Source organism: Elephantulus edwardii, unplaced genomic scaffold, assembly GCF_000299155.1.
Source record: "Elephantulus edwardii isolate Elephantulus edwardi_28Jun2011 unplaced genomic scaffold, EleEdw1.0 scaffold00130, whole genome shotgun sequence".
Lineage (NCBI taxonomy): Eukaryota > Metazoa > Chordata > Mammalia > Macroscelidea > Macroscelididae > Elephantulus > Elephantulus edwardii.
The window spans coordinates 1,634,899-1,644,070 of NW_006399880.1; the positions used below are offsets into that span (position 1 = coordinate 1,634,899).

The 9,172-nt window shown below is 43.8% G+C and overlaps 1 pseudogene; it reads left to right on the forward strand.

The window, feature by feature from the left end:
• Positions 1 to 3,355: 3,355 nt before the first annotated feature.
• The window catches only part of LOC102849517, a 19,671-nt pseudogene continuing 13,854 nt past the window's right edge, over positions 3,356 to 9,172 (forward strand).

Sequence of the window (9,172 nt, forward strand, 5' to 3'; positions counted from 1 at the left end):
TTTTGGTCTTTTCTTCTTCTTCTGTCTTTGTAATGACCGTTTGCACTCTTCCTCGATGATACATTTGACATCCTCCCACAACTCATCTAGTCTTCTCTCATTAATGTTCAAGGCCTCAAACCTGTTTCTGAGATGATTCTGAAATTCAGGTGGGATGAAATCAAAGTCATATTTTGGCTCCTGTGGATTCAGTTTAATTTTTCTCAGTTTCAGCTTGAACTTGCATATGAGTAGTTGGTGGTCTGTTCCACAATCATCTCCCGGCCTAGTTTTCACAGCTGACATTGAGCTTCTTCAGCGGTTTTTTCCACAGATGTAATCGATCTGATTCCTACGCATACCATCAGGTGAAATCCATGTGTATAACCTCCGTTTATATTTCTTATAGAACTATTTTTGCTAGTAATCCAACATTTAATCACGGCTCCCACAACCATTAATTTCTTGCGTTCTTTCACCTCTGTCTCTCACTGCCATCTGGTCAGAACCAAGTCATAGACAACCCTTCAGTGGATTTTCAAGCCTGTAAATCACATGAAAGGAGATTTCTCATCTTTCTCTCTCAGGGCTGCTGGTGGATTCCAACATCCAGAGAAGCACAGCCTTTGGGCTAGTAATGCATCTCCTTAAGGACTACACCACCAGAGCTTCCTAACATCTACATCAGGACTTCAAATCCCACATGCTAACAAGTACAGTCCTCAGAATTTCACGAGTTTCTCTCTGGGGAGAAAAAAGGACAAAGCAAATAAAATCAACTTAAATATTTAACACCTGACTCAATAAAACAACTGTATCTGCACATCCCAAAAATTGCCCAGTGCCAATTACCTCTGGTGGCAGGGAGCTAATGTAGGAGGCACTAATTCTTTTCAATTCCTTCCGCTTACACCAAACCCATTCCCCTTGAGGAGCTCTGGTGGCCTAGTGGCAAGAAGTTGTTCTTCAATCCCAACAGCACACTGTTCAAGATCACCAGCTGCTCCGTGAGAGAAGGACAGGAAATCTCCTCCCATGTGATTAATGACCTCTGAAAACTCACCAGAGGGTCAGTTATGGGTCAGTTTAAACTCCATTGTATGCAACAACAACTAAAAATAAAAGGGTGAGAAAAAATACCCAGCCCTATTCTTAGGAGCTCTGGTGGCCTAGTGGTAAGAAGTTGCTCTGCAATCCCGAAGGTCTGCTGTTCGAATCCACCAGATGCTCTGCTGCAGAAGGAGGGGCAATCTCTTCCATAACCTGTCAGATCCAATTTAACAGTACACAACAAGAAAAAAAGGGGGAAAATAACAACAAAAAACTACATGCAAACCCAAAACCATTCACTTTAAAGCACTTTCATCTTCATCTACTGGTCCTGCTTGGAGTTTTTGGAATATTAAAAAAAAAAAAAATGGAATCTTTCTTCTTTACAACAAAATAGACAACTCTACGTACTTTGAACTGCCACAGGGATGAGACCCAATGAAAGGTTCTGGATTTTAAAGGGAAATTAAGTGCTCCACAGCAGGCAATTATAAGTGGCACCAATCAGAAAACAAAGGGAGACTGCCTTAATTAACACCATCATCAAAGCTGCTTCTGCTTCCTGCAGCCTCCACTCCCAGACAAACAGGCTTAAACTTAGAGAAAGAATCCAAGGCTTTTGTATTTCCTTACACGCTTGACTTCAAAAACACTATTAAAGATGACAAGTTCTACTGTAAACTGGATGCAAGACAAGAGTCAAAAAGAGATCAGTTTTCAGCTGATTACATGCAGCCTGGACAGTGTGTAAGACAGAGGTTTAAAACAGAACAAAAACAAAAAGATAGGGAGATCTTCGTATGGGACAAATGTTCAATTGCTAGCCCAAAGGGTAACAGTTCGAATCTCCCCAGAGCTCCTCAGAAGACAGTCTGGTTTTCTGTGTCCAAAGGTCACAGCCTTGAAGACCCCAGGAAGCAGTTCCACTTTGCACACATGAGTCATCATAAATAGGAATAAATTATGTTACGGAAAGGAAATGGATTCCTATGCAAATGGATCAAGTCCTGCTATAAAACATATTTCATGTACACAGGGAAAGAGAAAACAAAACTCTGATTAGATAACAGACAGAACTAGATACAGACAACCTCAGCTTGAATTCATCTACCTTCCCAGGAGCACACATAGAGAGCCAAAAAGATCTTTAGAGACTCAACCCCGTTATTGCACAAACTGAGGAACCTAAACCCAGGAGAAGACAGGAGTCACCTGAGGCTGCAAAGCTAGTGACAGAGCCAGAGCAAAACCTCCTGATGCTCTAATCCCAATTGGTTCCATTATATCACTCTGCTCTCTTATTTCTACCAAAACATCAAAATAACCACAATTTTGCAAATCTGACAAGCTATAAAGAAGGCAAAGATCCTTATAATTCTTCAAGTTAATGGCAGAGCTATTCCCAAATGAACATTCTTTCCAACATGGGCTGAGTGAGATTCATTTACCCTCCCAGGAGCATACTCTGATTTCTAATTTCACATTTTCCTATGACTTACATGGAATTGGAGGGCTGTTAGAAACCAAATCTACAGGATGATGAGTTTGCAGAAAAATGAATGCTGAAAACAGCCAACCACACCCAAAGCCAATAGCACAGTGAGAAGGAGAATGCACAGTGCTAAAAAGGGAGAGGACTAAGAGAAAGGGGACAAGAAAGGGTTGCCTTTTCCACATCTATTAAATTTTCTGCAGGAGGCTGTGGGGTGAAAGCACACAGCTATTGGAGCATGGAGAGACTTGGATTCGAGTCCTAACTCCCTGACTTACACACTGGGTGATCTGAGACAAGCCCCTTCTCCTTTCTGGCCCTCTGTTATTCCAACTATCTTAGAGGGGATTTGTAAGAGATTATTCCCCTAGGCTCTTGAAATGATGAACAGTGACTAACAAAGGACTGCAGCATATCAGAGATTGTTAACATGGCACAGGATGGGATAAGCTTCAGATCTGTTGTTCTTGGGGTCGCTATGAGTAGCAGTCGACAACACCTAACAACTACCCCCACCGCCACTACCACCACCGCCACCAGTAGCCATCTAGTCAGTCCATACTGACTCTTGGTGACCCCGTGTGCTTCCGAGCAGAACTGCACTCCACATGGTTTTCTTGACCCAAAGACCTATTATTAAAGAGCCAGTCAAGGAGCAAGATTCCCTCTGTGGACAGACATTTGCCCGAGACAATCTGGCCCCTTTGAAAACAAAAAAGCACCTTAAGCTTGCCGTTTGGGTGACCTCTGCCATTTGAGGAACTCAGTTTATCCCACTGTCAAATAGGATTGAGAGATTCCAACCCCACAAGGTCAAGGAAGATAGGGCAAAGGATGAAGGATTTTCTGCATTGGCTCCTCAAGAGCAGGGCTCTCTGCCCAGCATTGCACCTGGATCCCCGGGAGCCGATAAACTTCAGACCCACTGCCCAAGTCAGTCCATTCCTGACCTGGATCATCCGCGGCGCCCCGGAGGAAGGTGAGATGGATTCGACCCAAGGCGGCGACCAGCTGCTTGCCCCGGCTCCTCCGAATCCGGCGTCGCCTCAGCCCACCCCTCCCAGCCTCAGAGATGACCCCAAGCCATCCCGCCGGACTACCCGGGTGGCCGCTTCCGGGCCCTGTCACGTGATCGAAGCAGCGAGCCGGAGGCTGAGGTCACGTGCCACCCCTCCTCCCCTTTCTGTCACTGGGCTCTGGAGCGCTGCTCCGCAGCACCACCTGGTGTCCCCTCTCTGTTCCTGCGGGACAGAACATGTTGGAAGCTGGAGGCTAAGAGTAGGGATTGTTGTTGTCGGGTACCATAGCGACTCTATGAACAACAGATCTGAACCTTGTCCTAGCCTCTGCCATCCTCATCATCTCTGACGCACTTGAACCCTGAATCCATTGCTGCAGTAACTGTGTCAGTTCATCTCGCTGTGGGTCTTTCTTTCTTTTGCTGATCTTCCACCTTTCCAAGCATGGTACATACCCCTTTCTAAGGAATAACCTCTAGCAACATGCCTAAAGCATGTGAGATGAAGCTTTGTTATCCTTGACTGCAAGGAGTACTTTGGATGCACGTTGTCTCCCCTGCCCTCATCCTCAGCCCTTCCGCAAGCTTGGGCAAATGCCCCAAGCTTTGGCTTTATCTGTTTCAGTCCCAGGTCATCTCTGTCCCATGTCAGCCTCTAGTTCTCTACAGTTGCTGCTGCTGCTCTCACCTAGATTCTTGACTGACTGGCTCAGGAATGGGGGACCTTGAAGGATGCACACTGAATTCTTTGCTTCGTTTTTGCTGGTCTTCAGATTCTCATCCTCTGCTGCTAAACTTGTTCAACTTAAGCTTTTGGCGGATGGCAATACGTCAGTGCTCTACACAACCTGTGTGCATGTTCCCGTTTAGGCATGTAAGGGAAGTTCAAGGCAATGGTCTAAGAAACTAATTTTGAACAATAAATCCACGCTGTGTATTGTTTTAATAATTGTGTAAATATTTATCAAGGAAATTGGTTTTCCTTTCAACCGCTCTTACATGTTTTGTTTTATGACATTAATCACAATAATCAAATGTAACCTCACTCTTCCCACTTTATCCCTGTTGTTGTTGTTTCATTAGCCCTTCTACCCCACCCTTTTCTGCCTTCTGAACTTTATCCCTGGGCACATGCTGCACTTTTGTTTTTGTATGATTGTCCTAAGGATTTAGTGCCCCTCCCCTGGTGCTATTAGACATGTTATAAGTTTTCATATTTTGACTGTACGTTGTTGAGCCTGTGGATGAGTTTTGTTTTAGTGTCCAAGTGTCATGGTCTTGAAGTTTCCACCAGTCTCTTTCAGATGAGTCAGCCTGGACATTTGTATGGTTCTTGTGTTTTCCCACATTGTCCATTCACTCTACCCAGGACCTTCTATTGTGATTTAGTGCAAACAGCTGTGGTACCATCTAGCTCTTCTTTTATCCGGGTCATGGAAGGTAGGTTTATGTGGTCCCATAGTCCTTGGCACTAATTATTTCTATGCATCTTTGTTTGTTTTCCCTCTTCTTTGTTCCTCACAAGGAGAGAAAGATGGTTCTACCTTAGATGGCTTCTCCAAAGCTTTCAAGACTCCAGGCACTACACAAAAGTAGAATGTAGAACATTGTCCTTGTGCACAGTCATGCCACGGATATTGTTGCAGATGTCAGATGGGTGCTGGCTAAAAGTAAGGAGTACCAGAGGGAGTACCATTGTCTATATGTCCAAAGGCATTTGACTGTGTGAATTGTAACAAGATGTGACGGACATTGAGAAAAATGGGAGTCCCAAGAGCACGTAATTGTGCTCATGTGAAATCTATACCTGGACCAAGAGGCTGTTATGAGAACAGAGTAGGGGAACACTGTATGATTTAAAATTGAGAAGAGAGTGTGTATTCTCTCTCTGTATCTATTCAATATGTATGTTATTGTTGTTGATTTCCTTTGAGTTGAGCATGACTCATAGTGACTCTGTGAACAAAAGGCCTGAATCCTTCTATAGCTATCAACATTTATCAAAGTTCACAGAGTTTCCAGAGGCATATTGTTTAGGAAGTGGATGCCACTCCTGCTTCCAGACTTGTCATGGAATGTTATTGGTTAAGTCACTTGTGAAGCACAGTGGCCCTATGAACCATTCCCTGTCCTGAGCCAGTCTCACTAATTCTGACACACCAACCCCCATCACCCCAGTTACTGTATCAGTTCATCTCATCAGGGGTCTTCCTCTCCCATGCTGCCCGTCCACCCTTCCGAGCATGAGTCCTTCTCTAAGGACCAGTCTTTCCTGGCCACGTGCCCAAAGTAAGTGAAGCAGAGCTTTAAAATCCTTGCCTCCAAGGAGAGACTTGGTTTCGCTCTCTCCAAAACAGACAGATTTGTTTTCAATATGTATGCTGAGCAAATTATTTGAGAAGCTGGGCTCTATGAAGAGGAGTGTGGCATCAGGATTTGAGGGAAACTCATCAATAACCTGTGTTATGCAGATAGCACAAATTTGCTTGCTGAAAGGTAGGAGGAATTGAAGCACTTGTTGTAAAAGATCAAAGAATGCAGCCTTTGATATTGCATCTCAATGTCAGGAAAACAAAGATTCTTACCACTGGACAGACAGGGAAGATCATGATGGATGGATAAGAGATTGAAACTGTTCACCTCAACTTGATGGATTCGCAACTGACACCCTTAGCACCAGCAATCGGCAAATAAGGAGACACATTGCACTGGGAAAATCTGCAATTAGGGACCTGTCTAAATTATTGAGGAATAATGATGTCAGTTTGAGGATTAAGGTACATCAGATTCATTACACACTGTCCAGGCTGCATGCAAACAGCTGAAAACTGATCTCTTTTTGACTCTTGTCTTGCATCCAAGTAGAACTTGTCACCTTTAATAGTGTTTTTGAAGTCAAGCATGTAAGGAAATACAAAAGCCTTGGATTCTTTCTCTAAGTTTGAGCCTGTTTGTCTGGGAGTGGAGGCTGCAGGAAGCAGAGGCAGCTTTGATGATGGTGTTAATTAAGGCAGTCTCCCTTTGTTTTCTGATTTGGTGCCACTTATAATTGCCTGCTGTGCAGCACTTAATTTCCCTTTAAAATCCAGAACTTTTCATTGGGTCTCATCCCTGTGACAGTTCAAAGTACGTAGAGTTGTCTAGTTTGTTGTAAAGAAGAAAGATTCCATTTATTTCTTTATTTATTGATTTTTTAATATTCCAAAAGCTCCAAGCAGGACCAGTAGATGAAGATGAAAGTGCTTTAAAGGGAATGTTTTTGGGTTTGTTTGTGGGTTTTTGTTATTGTTTCCCCCACCTTTTTTCTTGTTGTGTACTGTTAAATCGGATCTGGCAGGTTCTGGAAGAGACTGCCCCTCCTTCTCCAGCAGAGCATCTGGTGGATTCAAATAGCAGGCCTTCGGGATTGCAGAGCAGCAGCTTCTTGCCACTAGGCCACCAGAGCTCTTAAGAATAGGGCTGGTTTTTTTCTCCTCACCCTTATATTCATAGAGTGTTGTTGTTGTTGTTGCATACAATAGAGTTTAAACTGATCCATCGCTGACCTTCTGGTGAGTTTTCAGAGGTCATTAATCACATGGGAGGAGATTTTCCATCCTTCTCCCACGGAGCAGCTGGTGATCTTGAACAGTGTGCTGTTGGGATTGAAGAACAACTTCTTGCCACTAGGCCACCAGAGCTCCTCAAGGGGAATGGGTTTGGTGTAAGCGGAAGGAATTGAAAAGAATTAGTGCCTCCTACATTAGCTCCCTGCCACCAGAGGTAATTGGCACTGGGCAATTTTTGGGATGTGCAGATACAGTTGTTTTATTGAGTCAGGTGTTAAATATTTAAGTTGATTTTATTTGCTTTGTCCTTTTTTCTCCCCAGAGAGAAACTCGTGAAATTCTGAGGACTGTACTTGTTAGCATGTGGGATTTGAAGTCCTGATGTAGATGTTAGGAAGCTCTGGTGGTGTAGTCCTTAAGGAGATGCATTACTAGCCCAAAGGCTGTGCTTCTCTGGATGTTGGAATCCACCAGCAGCCCTGAGAGAGAAAGATGAGAAATCGCCTTTCATGTGATTTACAGGCTTGAAAATCCACTGAAGGGTTGTCTATGACTTGGTTCTGACCAGATGGCAGTGAGAGACAGAGGTGAAAGAACACAAGAAATTAATGGTTGTGGGAGCCGTGATTAAATGTTGGACTACTAACAAAAACGTCGGGATGGGTGTGTCAGAGGCAATGCGATTGGCACAGAATAGAGCAGGGTTTAGGGCTGTTATACATAGGGTCACTATGGGTAGCAAACGACTCGACGGTACATAACAACAGCAACAACTAGCAAAAACGTTGATGGTTCAAACCCTCTGTGGCAGAAAGATGAGGCAACCTCCTCTTGGTAAGATTAACAGCCTCAGAGAACCTTCCTGTGAATTTGAATCAACTCTGCTTGGTTTGGAGGAGATGAGTTTGTTGTTTTTGTTGTTGTTGTTGTTGTTGTTGTTGTTGTTTTAATTTATTGAAGTTTGGATCGGAGGGGGTGAAACCAGACTGTTCCTTGGAGGCAAGGATTCTGAAGTTTTGTCTGACATACTTTCGGCGTGTTGCACAGAGGAAGCAGTCCCTGAAGAGGGACATCATACTTGAGAGTGTGGAGGGTCAGAGAAAGACAGGAAGACTCTGGATGAGATGAATTGATTCAGTGACCAAAATAATGAGGGTAGGTGTGTTAGAGACAGTAAAGTTGGCACAAGACCGAGCAGGTTTCAGGATTATTATACATAGGATTACTATAAGTCACAAGTGAATTGATGGCACATAACAACAACAATATTGACGTTTATTCTGATGTACAACAACCTCATGTGTGAGAGAGTAGAATTCCTTCTTTTTTTTCACTCTCTTATTTTTATTGGTTAGCATACAAAATCTATACACATGGTGTTTCATTCCTGTACACCATGTTTCATACATTACTTCATTCACATTATAGTTCATACAATTGTTGTGTTTACTTTTGTGAAAGGGTACTTGCCTCAGGCAGTTATCTCCGAGTCAGGTAGCCCTACTTTTTCTTTATTTTTCTCTGACTCCACCCTCCTAAATCAAATGTTTGATACCTCTGCAAGGGTCAGAAGCTGAAGAGTCAGAAGCTTAAGAGTCATTGCTGTTCTTAATCCATTTCTGTTCCTCCACTCTGACTTATCATAAGATCCTAGAAATAGGCGGAGTGAATGAAGTCTCTGTCCCTATTATTGCTGGCCTGGTCCTTACAACCTCTTTCAGACGTGGTAATTGAGCAATACCACTAGCGTGTAGACTGCAGTCTCCAGCGCTGACCTCAGCAGACCTTGGGGGAATCCTGTACCTCCCTCCTCTGGCCAGGCCTTTCTAGGTCTGAGCACACAAGGCCAGCCTCTGTTTAGCAGGTGTGCAGTCCAGTGGACGGAGCATTCCAAATGTACCAAAATAGAAACCTCATGATGCTGCAATTGATGCCATTTCTCCTTAATCCCCAAAATATTTCTCTTGGAAGCCTTGCCACCCAGAAGCAGTTTTTAATGAGCCTCTCTCTATTAGGAAAGCCTCCTCGCTGCTTCCCCTTTGTGTGAAGTCAGGGCATCTGTCTGTATGGGTTACTGGTGCTTAG